Source organism: Peromyscus leucopus, chromosome 5 (assembly GCF_004664715.2).
Source record: "Peromyscus leucopus breed LL Stock chromosome 5, UCI_PerLeu_2.1, whole genome shotgun sequence".
In the NCBI taxonomy this organism is placed as follows: Eukaryota; Metazoa; Chordata; class Mammalia; order Rodentia; family Cricetidae; genus Peromyscus; species Peromyscus leucopus.
The window spans coordinates 2,896,066-2,910,667 of record NC_051067.1 but is presented as its reverse complement, the minus strand read 5'-3'; positions in this window follow the sequence as shown (position 1 = coordinate 2,910,667).

The window sequence follows — 14,602 nt, the reverse complement described above, 5'->3', positions numbered from 1 at the left end:
CACATTCTTAACTTTGGAGAGCAGGACCCAACCTCGAACACCTGCACTGCCCTTAGATGAATGCTAACAAATGAAAGGGATTTTGGCCTCTTTACAGAATTCTTTGTCAGGGTGTGGGTCAGTCTGAGAGCACAGCCTGAAAGCCCAGGCCTAGCTCTCCCTGGAGCTGAAAGACCCCTGCTGGGATGAAGAAAGCTCAGGCAGGTCTCAGTGGGAAGGAAACACAAACTCAAAGGCTGACATTATAGTGAGAAGAGCCACCCACCATATCTCCTAGAACACCTTCCAAAAGTCACATCTTCTGGGGAATTAGGCAGGTCACCGCTGAGAAGAAAATGCAACAAAACAGAAAGAAGCTACAACACTACATTTCAAATTAAATTTCACTTTTTAAAAATGTTTTTTTATCTGAATTCTTTTTATACATAATGTTTTGCTCATATTCTCCCCCTCCCCCAGCTCCTCTTCCTCACCTCCCTACACACGTAACTTCTTACTTTCTCTCTCGCTCAAACAAATTCCAGAAAAAAAAAATCAAGATCAAAACAGAGAAAGAAACTAAAAAAAAAATCAAACACATGCGCCGGTGCGCGAACAAACTTGGAGTTTATTTTGTGTTGGCCCACTCATGAGGCCTGCCCTGGAGCGTGGTTAACATACCCAGTGGCACGCCATTGGAAACAATTGATTTTCCCTTTCCCAGCAGGTATCAGTTCTAAAAGTCTTCTTTGCTAGGGATGGTGGTACTCTAAGAATAAAATCTAGCCTCCCTCTAGAGCTCCAGAGCAAGCTTATCCTCTCAGCTTGAAGCCGACAAAGAGGATGCAGGTTTTGGCAGTGATACTTATGATGCTTTCTAAGAAATCCCCAAAGCCCATATTTGTTAAATCTCATATAATTTGGTTATCTTGCTTTAAAAATTGTGCCTCCAAACAACCAATCTATTCTTTACATAAAGCAATGTTAAGAAATACGCTTAAGGCCGGGCGATGGGAGGCAGAGGCAGACAGATCTCTGTGAGTTCAAGGCCAGCCTGGGTTACAGAGTGAGTTCCAGGAAAGGTGCAAAGCTACACAGAGAAACCCTGTCTCAAAAAACAAAACAAAACAAAACAAAGAGGAAGAAGAATATGCTTAATACTGTCAGTGTGTGGTGGCCTGGAGGTTTGTCCAACGGCAGAAGGAGTCAAGAATTGGCTCTGGCCTTCTTTGTTAACTTAGTCCACATTATATGCAAATTATTTATTATTACCAATTTGATACGATTTTCTGTTTTCATCTTGCATCTGTTTGCTGAATGTGCAGAGTGAAAATGTGATTGAGAATTTTAAAAAGGTTCTGTGAATGAGGTGGTTATATAAAACTGAGAAAGGAACCATTTATACCTGACAGTGCAGACACTGTCTCTGGAAGTATATTTTTAAAGTTAGAAACTGAAAATCATTTATTTTGGTGGAATACAACTTAGAATAAAATTGTCTCTTTATATATCCTGACAATATAAAATATATTTATTGTATAATCCTAAAATATAAGTGTAACAATTTAATATTAACAAAATATGTGTTAAGTCATGTTTTCAACTACTAAATACAGTTGTTTAAAGCAATAGTCCTGCCGGGTGGTGGCGTATGCCTTTAATCCCAGCACTTGGGAAGCATGAGGCAGGCAGATCTCTGTGAGTTCGAGGCCAGCCTGGTCTCCAAAGCGAGTTCCAATGTTATGCCCAATTCACCCCCAGGGAGACCACCAAAGACCAAGGATATCTAGAATACAACAGCGAGGTTTATTCTATAGATACAAGCCTAGGCAGGGAACTCATTCCTACACCCAGTACAATGAGGCAGGGAGGAGTTCCTCTATCTGTGTGAGGCTAGCTTTTAAAGGCAAAAACCACAGGCCCTTCAGGGCAGTTGGGGGTTTGGCATGGGTGCAACTCGGATTGGCTTATTTTTATTTTTGGAGGTCTCTGTTCTCTTTTTCATCCTTATTTGTCTTGCTTTGTTTTGTCTGAAGTTGTACAGTCCACCCTATGAGTCAGGTCACGCTGTCCATGAGTCAGGACATCTCATGGTTTATCAATCACCACTAGATGGTCAGTCATTTTGACTCCGTGCTTTGGAATTTTCCCAGAAGAGGGGGGTTGGACCACCATCAGCTCGGGGAACGTGAAACTGGCCTGAGTTTTACTGTCAAAGAGTCCCCTTAAAAACAAATATGGGGAGGGGTGGGGAGGGTCTCACACCAGGAAAGGTGCAAAGCTACACAGAGAAAAGCTGTCTCGAAAAACCAATAAATAAATAAATAAATAAATAAATAAATAAATAAATAAATAAAATAAAAAGTAAAAAATAAAAAAAAACAATAGTCCCAATTTTAAAAATTTTATGTTATCAAATTTTTCTTAACAAAAGTGTTTTATTTGAGATACTCTGCTTTTGTTCATAAAACAGTAGCTGGTATTGTGAATATTTGAAACAAATATACAAAGTTTATCATACTTAGAAGCAAGAAATATCACATAGACACTTCCTGTTCAGATTCATTCCTTGGATGTTGACTTTAACTGACTTCTTTTACAAAGCTGACTTCTTTTACAAAGCTTCTAGATGCTTATTCCTTATCAGATATAACAAATAGCTAATTTCAGTTACCTTATCCTTCTACAGAACTCTGGTACGTAGTTCATTCAGTTGTACAGTTGCATTTAACCTTATGTTAACTTTATATTTAACCTTATATTAACTCATGTTAATCTCAATATTAAAGTTTCCTCATGTAACATTGTCTTTTAATGTTCCCCACAAACTTGTACAGTTATTATCTCCTGACTTAGGTTCTGGATTTTTGGCAATTGTTAAGTTTTATCATAGCCCCCTGGAATGACCTCTTCTGAGACACTCTTAACTACAGCTCTCCTTGACACTCTCTTGCTGGTCTTGAAGCTGTTACAGAAAAGATCAGCAACCTCAAATTCTTAAAAGCAGGTTGGGTGACCTCTAAAAGGGGACTAATGGGCCATGGACATGCAGCTCATCCCTCTTCTTGGCACTCTGGACTTTGTTTTGGAGACTCAAACCAAAACAACTGGACTGAAGCCTTCCTTGCATCAGTTAACTTCTGTCTTGCCAGCTCAGATCAGCTTCACATCCTTCAGGACCTCCTTGACTGCTGCAGCACTCCCAAGTTAAAAAGGACTAGATGTAACTACCACTAAGGACAGGATGTGTGTGTGCCCTCCTCTCTGAATGATGCTGCTTCCACGTTAACAAATCCTAACTGGTTTGAAATGGAGCCTAAAGGCATAGTGACAAGAAAAAAATCCTGGTTCCCTCCCACTCTGGTGCCTCTCCTGGATTTCCCTTTCCTCTTTATTATACTCATACTTATGTTTTTACCCTGTCTTCTAAATGTTTTATTTACTGAACTCCATTGATGTGGGATATATTTCTGTATGCTGTGAATATGTTTTATTACCATTGGTTAATTAAAAAAAAAAAAAAAAAAAAGCTCCTTTGGCTTATAACAGGGCAGAATAGAGCCAGGTGGGAAATCTAAACAGAGAGAGAGAAGAGGGGCAGAGTCAGGAGAAGCCAGCCAGCTGCCCAAGGAGCAAGATACCAGCAGACTAGTAATGCCTCGTGGCAATACACAGAATAATATAAATGAGTTAATTTAAGTTGCAAGAGCTAGTAAGTAATAAGCCTGAGCAATGGGCCAAATGGTTTGATATTAGTTTCAAGCCTCTGAGTGATTATTTACAAGAAGCTGTGAGACAGGGTAGAACAAAGAAAAACTTCCGATTACACTTTACCCCATAGCCGAACAAATTGTTCTATGCAAGCTCCCCCAGTATCTTTCACCCTACAGCAACTCCACTTGTTCCTGATACATCCACAAGGAGATCTTTTAGCTACTGTGGAGAAACAGGGTAAAAGGGACCTTCATCCCTTTCACTACAGGCTAATACAATTCTTTATATTGTTCCTCCATTTTCTCCTGGTACCTCCTTTGAAGTTCTGTAGCCCCCTGCTTCTTCTATTAACTCAGTTTGGTGCAGAAGTCCTGGTAGTGGGACCAGTCACTGCCACCCTGAATCAATTCTATACCCACTTTGTCTCACTGGCACACTCTATCTCTCCTGCCTCTGCTTCTCTGCCTCCCTGCTGGGGGATGTCTTTCTGTACGCTGTGAATGAATATATGTTTTTCTCATTGGTTAATAAATAAGCTGCTTTGGCCTATGGCAAGGCAGCTTAGAGGTAGGCAGGAAATCCAATGAGAGAGACACAAAAGAGAAATGTGGAGTCTAGAGAGATGTGGCAGCCACCAAAGGAGCAGCAAGATGCCAGCAGTCCAGTAACGCCATGGTCACATAGTAACTTATAGATGAATAGAAATGGGTTAATTTAAGATGAAAGGGCTAGCTAAGAAGAAGCCTGCCATAGGCCATACAGTTTGTAATTAATATTAAGCCTCGGAATGATTATTTTATAAGAGGTTGCAGGACTGCCAGCCAGGTGGAACCAGAAGAATGTGGTAGGGCTAAATGTATGGAAATTTTCCAAGATCAACTTCTTGGAGAAGGTGATTATGCTGATATATAAAGACAATCTTTATATGATGACCACACCCTAATTCTATTAGACATGGCAGCCTTGAAGGCTTGGACAGAATTGAGGAAGTAGGGAAGAAAACTGAGTCCTTTACAAAAGTTATACAGGGCCCAAAAGAAACCTTCACAGATTTCTTAAAAAGGCTGTCTTCAGCAGTAATAGAATGATACCAAATTCAGAAGCTAGACAGGTAATAATTGAATCTCTGGCTTTTGAAAATGCTAATGCACAATGCAAAAGGGTACTTAGGCCATTAAAGGCAAGATCAGCACCCTTGGAAAAATGGATCTGAGATACAATTAATATTGAATCTCATGACCATGATACTTGGAGGTCTTTATTGCTCCTTTCTTTTTATTAAACATTTCTTTTAAAGTGTAATTAGGTCTTTTGATAACTGCTTGTCCTGTAAGTATAACTGAAATATCGTTTATATTGTAATATGCAAAAATTGTTTCATTTTACTAGAGATATATGCTAGAGCATTATCAGTCTTAATTTGTACAGGTATCCCCATGATGGCCATAACTTTTAATAAATGAATAATTACAGAATCAGCCTTTTCAGAACTTAAAGCAGTTGCCCATTGAAATTCTGAATAACTGTTTATGGTATGGTACACACACTTTAATTTTATAAACTCTAGAATATGAAACACATGTATTTGTCAAGTTTCATTTCTTTGAGTACCCTTTGGGTTACTTCCTTCAGGTAGTGGAGTTTAGTTATACAAAGAATTAGGACATTTTCTTATAATTTCCTTGGCTTGTGGCAAAGTGACAGAAAAATCTCTTCAAATCTTAGCTAATAACATGGTGTTTCTTATTAAATTGTGAGGCTTCAAGGACATTTCCTACCAATAGCTGACCAATATCAACATTACCTTGTGATAGAGGGTGTAGTAGACCCACGTGGCATATGATATTTTTTATATACAAGGGATGATTTCTATTTCTGATTATTTCTTGTAATTAAATAAATAGCAAAGTTAATTCTGAATCATCTGAATTAAATTCAGTGGTTTCAATAAGTAAAATAACTCTTTCTACATATTGAGAGTCAATGAGAAATTCTGGAAAATCTAATAATACCATGAAATTAGCATATATAATTCTGAGTTTTGAATGGAACCATAAGGACTTTGAGTATAAAATTTTAAAAAAAAATCGCCACTTTACTTATCTGTCCTTACTTATAATCTGCCTTTCCTGATATATTTACATCAGTATAGAATGTAGGGGCTCTAGAAATTTGTCTTCCTTGCACAATGTGAGAAAGGATCCAATTAGTTCTTTTTATAAACTGAAATCTCTTGCTTTGGAGAGTATTTGTTGCTAATCTCTTCCAAGACATTGCTTCAAACTCTTTGACAATGTTCATGTTTTGCCTATAATGAGGCAATTTCAGCATTAGTAAGAGGTATTACAGTTTCTCCTAGTCTATTCATGTTAGTTGATGAAGTCTCAATTTTCCTTTCAGAATCAATTCAGCAACTTTATCTACATAGATATTTAATTTTTTACTATGTTCTCAAACAAAAATATGTGTTATAAGATATTATTTTCTCTCTGCATAAGAATTCCTATAGGAGAATGCATAGAAGGTAAAATAAGCAAAATACAATCAGTCTCTGCATCTAGATGATCCACATGTGAATCTTATAATTTCTTCTCTACCAAAGCCAATTCTCTCTCAGCCTCAGCTGATAATTTTCTTGGACTAGTTAAGCCCTTATCACCTTGTAAGGTTTTAAATAAATTACTTAGTTCTTGAGTTGTCAATCTAATTGTGAGCTGTAGCCAGCTAATATCTCCTAGCATTTTTGAAAATCATTAAGAGTTCATAATCGATCTCTTCTGATTTGTACTTTCTGTGGTTGAGTCTTTTGTAAAACTATCTTATAATCCTAGATAATTAATAGAATATCCTCTCTGCATTTTTTTCAGAAGCAATTTGTAGACTCAACAAGGCAAAATTTTCCTCACCTCTTCAATGGAGATGAATTTCGAAACAGTCTTATTAAATAAGAAACACGGAGCCAAATACAGGGGTAATAGCCAAAGAGATCAGAGAAATAGCGAATAGCCACAACTAGCCTTAGCTTACCACCATGCTGTTGCTTCCCCAAAGAGAGATTCTTCCTGTCTAACTTGTGCTTTTATTACCTTCCTGTTCTGCCTGCCTTCTCATTGGCTCTAAGGCCAGTCACATCACTTCCTCGTCACTGCTTGTCTATACAGACCTCTAGGCCTCTATGGTTGGTACTGGAATTAAAGGTGTGTGTCACCACACTTGGCTTGTCCTTGACCACACAGAGACTCTGCCTGCCATGTGATCGGATTAAGGGCATGTGCTACTTACTACTGCCTGACTTCTGTTTATGGCTCGCTATGTGAACTTTGATCTTCAGGCAAACTTTATTTATTAACATACAAATAAAATATCACATTTCAGCACAAATAAAATATCACCACACTTCAACCATTTTTTCCTAAGGTTTTTGTGTCTGAATCAGCTAATAAGATATCATCCATGTGCCTCCCCATGGGAGGCCTTGCCTTCTTGTGGTGGGGAGTGGGAGGGTGGGTTGTGAGGGAGAGGATGGAGGGTGGGAGATCTTTGAATGATGTGTAAAATGAATGAAAAAATTTTCTTAATTAAAAAAAGATTTCATCCATATAATGGTAAATTATAGATTGAGGAAACTGTTTACAAATTATTTCCAATGGCTATTGTTCAAAATACTGACACAGAGTAGGGCTGTTTAACATCATTTGTGGATGAACTTGCACCAATACCTTTTAACAGGCTGGAAATTATTATAATTAGGCACTGTGAAGGCAAATTTATCTCTATCCTGTTTTTGTAAAGTATAGTAAAAAATCAGTCCTTTAATTCAACCATTATAGTAGACCATCCCTTAGATAATAAGGAAGGCAAAGGAATTCCAGGGTGTAAAGAGCCCATTGGCTGAGTCATCTTATTTATTGCTCTTAAATCTGTTAATGTTTTCCATTTTCCAGATTTCTTTTTAATGACAAATACAGGAGAATTCCGAGGACTGGTCAAGTCCTCAACATGCTGAGCATTTAGATGCTCCTCTATCAGCTGTTCTAGTGCCTGCAAATTTCTTCCGGTGTCAGTTGCCATTGTTTCAGCCACAGGTTTGTAGTTAACCATTTCAAAGGTAGGGCTGTTGGTTCCTTTGAAAGACCAACAGCTGTTGCACCCTGTTTATGTACAACCTGGACAGTATGTGACTGTTGGTTGTAATACTTCTCAATATTTCTCTCAGAACAATTCTTTATTTTTTGCTTTGTTTCTGAGACTAGAAGAATGTTAATTTGTGCTTTTCAGTGTTGCAACAATTGTGTTCCCTTAAATTCATTGCTTTGTTAGTCACATATGGTTTTAATTTTCTCATCTGTCCTTCTGGCTTTATATACTTGACCCATCTTGCACTTTGTTTTAACTGAGACAAAGTTCCAATTCTTAGAAGCTGAACATTTACTTTCTGAAGAGGCCAATATGGATGACAAGATTTTGGTCAAATTATTGTTACATGCATGCTTGTGTCAACCAAACCTTCAATCACAATGCCCATTATCATTTTTTTAGCCTTGGTTTTGGTCATTTATAGAAGTTTGTCAAAATACTTGGTGTATGTTCTCTCCTGAAAATTTTGTTTTGTTTAGTGAAGGTGTTTTGTCTTTCAGAGCAGCTTGAGTTTAACCAGCACTTCCTTTCATTGCTCTGTGGAGAAGTTTCCTCCATGCTGACCGGGAATGATTGAACCAAATTTGACTTTGGGGCATGTGCGAGACCTCTTATGGAATTTCCTAATTGCAAAAGGTTACCTTGCTTGTCCCTTGTTGATCTGCATTCACTGGTCCAATGACAGCCTTTGCCACACCTTCTACATACTCCAGAAGGCAGGGACCTTCTGTTTCTAGGAATACCTTGCCTACAACCCTTTTTAGATGCTCTTTTTAACACAATTACAACATCTGACCTTTTGATGTTTATTAAAGTTTTTGGAAATCACCTCTTCTATCCAAGTAGTATCATTAATACAAAATCTAATACTGATTGTATTTTGGATCCTTTCATCTATGGATGTTGATCTTGCTTTTAAAGGCTTAATCCCCCTCTTGCACTGTGAATTAGCATTTTCGAAAACCAAAGATTCAGTTAATATTTATCTAACTTCTGGTTCTGATATTATTCTATTTACAGCTGAAGACAATCTTTGTAAAAAAACAAAAAAAAAAAAAAACAAAAAACAAAAAACAGTGAAGGCTTCTTTTGGGCCTTGTATAAGTTTAGTAACTGGCTCATTTCTCTTTTCTGATTCTTCTACCCTGTTCCAAGCACTCAAAACTGTTGTACAACATAGAGCCAAGGTGTGATCATTAAATGTAGACTGTTGTTGCTGGAGAGCTTCTCTCCAGGTTTCACGAAGCCCCACAGTCCCACAATCCAAGTATAAAATAATCACTCAGACGCTTATATTACTTATAAACTGTATGGCCGTGGCAGGCTTCTTGCTAACTGTTCTTATATCTTAAATTAACCCATTTCTATAAATCTATACCTTGCCACGTGGCTCGTGGCTTAACAGCATCTTTACATGTTGCTTGTCCTGGTGGTGGCTGCAGTGTCTCCCCCTCCTTCTTCCTGTTTCCCCAATTCTCCTCTCTCCTTGTCCCGCCTATACTTCCTGTCTGGTCACTGGCCATCAGTGTTTTATTTATATAGAGTGATATCCATAGCATACTGTCTTTGCAAATCAGCATATTGAACTTCCCAAGAAGCTGGTCTTGGGAAATTTCCACATCTCTAGCCCTACTTTGTTGCTATATCACCCTAGCTTCCTTTCTCCACCATGTTTTCCATTGTAACTGAGGACCAGCTTCCAGTGTTGTTGTAGCTACATCTTTCCAATCTTGTGGAATAATTCTGTTCCTAGTTGCCCATGAATTTAACAACTGCTTCACAAAAAGTAAATGCATACTATATGAAACTATTGCTTCCTTAAATCTTCTCAAATCTAACATTTCAACAGGATTCTGGTTAGCTTCTGCATAGCCTTCGGAATGCCTGTTATCTGGTGGTTGTTCTTGTATGGTAATTGGATAAATTAAGGTTGGTTTTCTAATAGCCTTTAATTTCATAGTGCAATAGTGTGGTAGGTTCTGCCCTAAATTCCTCTGTCTGTGTCTGAATAATCTTTTTACTTTTATTAGTAGGTCTTTCTAAAGCCTGTATTTGTAAGTAGTAAGTCTTTCTGAAGCTTATACCTTATCAATAGTAAGTCTTTCTAATGCTTCCATCTTATCAGTCAAAATTTTCTTACTTTCATTAGTAAGTCTTTCTAAGGCTTGTATTTGTAAGTAGTCTTTCTAAAGCTTGTATCTTATCAATAGTAAGTCTTTCTAAGGTTTGTATCTTATCAGTCAAATTATCGTATTTGGCACACTTAAAACATTTTTAAGGATCAAGTATGAATTAATACACTGATAATTACGAATGACACTATGTCAATCCCAGCTAAGTTGTCTATCCCCTCATTTATTTTTCCATTTTCTTTCTTTCTTTCTTTTTTTTTTTTTTTTGGTTTTTTTGAGACAGGGTTTCTCTGTGTAGCTTTGCTCCTTTTTCCTGCATCTCACTCTGTAGACCAGGATGGCCTCAAACTCACAAAGATCTGCCTGCCTCTGCCTCCCGAGTACTGGGATTAAGGGCATGCACCACCACCACCGCCCAGCTACAGGCACCAAAAACTACCCAGAGAAACCCTGTCTCAAAAAACAAAAATTAAAAAAAAAATAAAACAAATCTCTGTATTTTTAGGCTGGAGAGATGGCTTAGTTGTTAAAGGCTAGGTTCACAACCAAAAATATTTTTCCATTTTCAAGTCATCTGTAGTAGTAGTAAACAGAGTCCTAACTCCCTGCATTGTGACATTTCTGATTCTTAACATGGGAAAGATTTTCTTCCTTTTTACACATACCTCATTTGAAAATTCCCAAGTCTTACCAGCTCTGACGTTGCTGACAGTGTCGGCAGAGCTGGGCACTGGTAATCATCTGTAGTCATGATGTTTGATAGTGCTGGCGGGAAGGTCAGGCAGGCTTGGCACTGAGGCAGGATTGGAGCTGTTACCAAGTGCAAGAGCGACCAAGGGCTCTGGCTCAGAATCTGGAGCCCAGAGACCAGCCATCACAAATGATCTCTGGGCTTCGGCAGCAGCGGAGGTGGCAGAGTACTCTGGGCCAGCTGTGCTAAGTGCATGTCTGAGCTGGTGTGGGAAGGCACTGTGGTTGCTCACATGCAGCTCACATGGGGGAGTGGGGTGGTGGTGAGCCACCTGAAGAGCTAATGTAGAGAAACTGGTAAAAGAAACCTGGGTGGCTGGGACACAGCAGCATGGGATAGGACTGCCCCACCTGACTCTAGTGGTGGCTAACTGAGGCTGCTCAGCACAGTGGTGCTTGTGGTCGTGGCAGCAACAGTAAAATCCCAACCCTCAATGGGGCACTGCGAGTGGGGGCCACGGCAGTGGTGGTGGCTGTAGCGGGTGGCCAGGCATCTAGACTAGTTCTGCTGGTCCCTGGTGCTTGTGCTGTCCCTGTAGGACTGGCCTGAGAAGGGAGCGGCTGGCTTGCTCTGCTCTGCCCAGGTATTTGTACTACACCGGGAGGGCAAGGGAGTGGCCTGGAAAGCAGGTATGGGGGCGGGGATGGGCAGAAGCTCACTTGGCTAGGACCCAGGGTAGTGGGGCGGACCCAGGGTGGTGGGGCGGACCCAGGGTGGTGGGTGGTGGGGCGGACCCAGGGTGGTGGGTGGTGGGGCACCAAGTTGCAGCTGACTCCAGGCAGCTGAAGAGCCAGCGGGCTGCATAGATCGCAAGGGGGAAAGCCTTTGTGAAAAGTCAGTGACCTGTGGTGGCATGGGGTCACCTGGGAAAGTGACAGCTTTAAAAGTCACCTTGTGACATCACCCCACAGTGGACGCCAGATATTGTGATTCCTTTTACTGTTTTGTTGAAAACAAAAAACAAAAAACAAAAAAAACTCGGGGATAAACATTAGGGAATAAACCCGAGAGATCCACAGAGCAACTGAGACACGATCCTGTCCCCTCTCCAATTCTGGATCAAAAGAGCCAGGATCCCTCAGCTCCTCCTCTTCCTCCCCTGTGTGTCTTTCTATCTCCCTGAGTTCACCAAAAGCTCTTTGGTCCACCCTGGCCAGATGAATGTGATCTCCACTCTCTGAAATGAGGTTGGACCAGATTGGTGGTCTTGGAGCAATCAACACAAAGAGATCTCCCCCAACAAGAAACTGAAGCAAAAATCATGGAGAAATGGGGCTTTCTGGCTTAATTCTAGGCTCACGTTCTGCTGCTTCTCTTGTATAGTCCAGACCTACCTGTTCAGGGATTGTATCCTTTCCAGTAGACTGAGACCTCCAACATCGATTAGCAATCAAAAATATTCCTCTATGTAAAAAATGCACAACATGGTAAAAACAGAGGGTTACTAACACCTTTGAAGGATTGTTATTTCATAGGAATGGTTCCCCGGGGGGGATGGGGTTGTTAACCTTGGTCTTTGAGCAGGTGCTGTCACCAGGTGTGGAGGTGCATAGGGAAAGAATAGTGCAGAGTAAGGTGCTGTGCCTGTTGGTTGGTTTCCGGGTGTCTAGCCATTGTTCCGGTGTGCATTTCTGTTAATGTTGCCACGTATTAGAGGGTAAGTCCCAGTGCCCAAAGGATGTTAGAAGTAGCAAGATAGTCACTATAAGTGTCCTGCTCGTCTTTTGGAAGGGCTGACTTCTGGGGGTGACCTTTGTACTGCTCTCACAAGAATCATCCCGAACTGGAGTTGTGCAGAGAAGAGGACGGATGAGGGAAGAGCTCTTTGCTAGGACTACCACATACAGAAAACCGTTGCAGCTGTACCCAGGGATCCATATGTGCATTTCTGGGAAGAGACTTGTGTTTCTTGTGCACAAAGTTCATTCCACAACATCTGAAATTCATAAATGTCCTAAAGGAGAGCGTATGGTTAAAGAGATGGCTTGACAGATTGACAGAAAAGGTTCCTCTTGAGCATAGAACTGTTAAACCATGTCTGAACAGTGTGAGTTAATTCATGTTGCTAGGCTGACTGGAGGGGCAGAAGGAGGCTCACAGGGCGAGATCTGCAGCCCTGTGTTGTGCTGAGACTGACATCCTGAGAAGCCCTGCCATAGGAGCATCTTCAGCTACTCCATAGGAATACGTTTATTGAGCGGGAACACGACTTCTTCCTCATGTTTTAGTATATAGATCTGATGATAAACTTAGGAATGCTGTACTTCATGTGGTCTGTGGCTTTGTTTTCTTGTAAGCTGAGCATAGAGGAATGCAGAATTTTAATTGTAACTTCGCCAGTACTTCTATCTAGAGGCCTGCTGCCATTTTTGTCTTCTATGAAATTTTTGTTGCCAAGGAAGACAGGATTACAGTTTTGTCTGACAGATTGAAATAGCGTGGTGTATTCTTGGTTATCAAAATACTCCTGCAGCGTGGGGTTTTTAGTTGGTGAATATTCGCAATGTGGGGGAAAGCATGGTACATACTGTATAATCTCAGTTCCCTAAATGTGTGTACACTTGCAGCATCTAGAAGGACACGTCAAGCTGAGCTGCTTGTGACTGGGGGGCTGCTCTTGGCTTCTTGTGTTGTGTTTCCTGTAATGCACATACTACAAATAAATGCTTCTTTTAAAAGCTTAAAAAAAATATTCCTCAAAGATATGCCCACAGGCCAATCTGATGGAGGTAAGTCCTCAGCTAAGGATTCCTTTTCAAAGTTGTGACATTGACAAAATAGATTAGCCATCATAGAGAGTGTCATGAAAGTCCATCCAAAATCTTATTTAACAAAAGCTATGAGACTACCCTGAGATCAGAGCTGTCCACAAAGCTAGTGTGGCCAGGCTCTCATTGACTGTGCCAGATAGAAGCTGCTCCATCAAATAGCCTTGGGAAGTAGAGATGCAGGACGCTGACCTATATAAGTTTTGACTCTTTCCTTGTAACATTCTTCAGTTTCTGTCTCCTCAGCATACGGGCATTCATGAATGTATGGGCCTCAAACACTTCTGGAGACTGTGCAAATCTCAGTTTCACAGATCTCCAAACTAGAGCCTTTCAGGCCTTCATTAAGGGTGAGTTGACATATGTTATATGAATCTGTAAACAGACTTTAGTCACCTGATTTAAATATCTACAAAGAAACATCCCAGGTTCACAAAGTGACAGAGCCTGAACAACCCCTGCAGGTGTCTGCACATCTCCTGGCCACCAGTATCTTCTGTTACCAGTGTCCCTGGCTCCTCCTCTCACCGTGACACTATAGCCTCAGAGGCCAGGGGGAACTCCTAATATGATGACATGACATATTTTTTCCACAAGTCTGTGGTCTTTGACTATGTCTCTAGTCACATCATGCATCACTCACTTCCCATGCCACATGGTAAAGTAACAATATCTTCATTCTTGAAGGGTCTGAGCCATTTATCATATGCTTTGATTGGATTTGTGTAGTTTCATATTGGCCTTAGTGATATGACATGGCCACACCACGATGTACCCTAAAGGATCTTGTGCACTCCAAACTCTTCCTTACCTCCATTGTGGAAAATAGGTTCACATATTTTAGTCTGTATCAATCACTCTTCCTAATACTGTTATTCCTCTCTTAGCTTCTTGACTTAAAAATATCAGGAGCCCAAAGTGGCCAGGAGGAAGTCTTAGCTTCCAGTTCAATGGAATTTTGTTGTACCTCCTGACAGAAGCCCTCCAATCTCTGGATACAAAATTTTTAGGACACCTAGTAATAAAGTTTTGGGAAGAAAATTTTTTCTTAGTGGGTTACTAGGGGTAATGCTGAGTGGTACCATTCCCATGGCTACCACTTTGTTCCTGAATCAGTGGAC